The sequence below is a fragment of the Molossus molossus genome, unplaced genomic scaffold (assembly GCF_014108415.1).
Source record: "Molossus molossus isolate mMolMol1 unplaced genomic scaffold, mMolMol1.p scaffold_m16_p_3, whole genome shotgun sequence".
In the NCBI taxonomy this organism is placed as follows: Eukaryota; Metazoa; Chordata; class Mammalia; order Chiroptera; family Molossidae; genus Molossus; species Molossus molossus.
In genome coordinates this window covers 69,367,936-69,368,536 of record NW_023425366.1, presented here as the reverse complement: position 1 = coordinate 69,368,536, position 601 = coordinate 69,367,936, and the positions used below count along the sequence as shown (strand labels likewise).

General features: G+C 41.8%; 1 non-coding gene across 1 annotated transcript; it reads right to left on the bottom strand.

Moving 5' to 3' along the window:
• Window positions 1–236: 236 nt before the first annotated feature.
• Window positions 237–298, bottom strand: LOC118643009. Its single transcript, XR_004961905.1, has one exon. It is a non-coding gene; the product is annotated as a U7 small nuclear RNA (small nuclear RNA).
• Between the last annotated feature and the right edge of the window lie 303 nt (window positions 299–601).

Genomic DNA, 601 nt, shown 5'->3' with positions numbered 1-601 from the left:
GATTCTAGAGAGAGAGGAAGGGAGGGGGAGATAGAGATAGAAACATTGATGAGAGAGAACATCGACTGGCCGCCTCCTGCACGCCCTGCACTGAGGATCGGGCCCACAACCTGGGCATATGCCCTGACTGTAATTGAACCGGTGACCTCTTGGTTCACGGGTTGATGCTCAACCACTGAGCCACATCAGCTGGGCCCAACCCTTCTTTTTTTTTCTTCTTTTTTTTTTAAAATAAGGAGGGCCTTCTGGTGAAAACCAGAAGACCTACTAGACAAATTCAAAGGGGCTGTAATCACTCATCCCTTCCATTTTTACAACCCTTCAAAAATGTAAATTCAGTCTTTACTCACGGGCTCTGTGAAAACAGGATGCTGACTGGATTTGGCCATGGGCAGTAGAGTGACAACCACTGAAATATAGTCAAGTACATAATAAGTGTTCAATAAATGCTAGTTATTTTTTTGACTTGAATACTACAATATTATATTTACTGCCTGTTTTCTTTTCTAATATCTCCCATTAAAGATTGGATTCCATTAAGGAAAGGAACGTCAGTGTTCACCATTGTCATAGACACATACAAGAGCTCAAATATATTTGC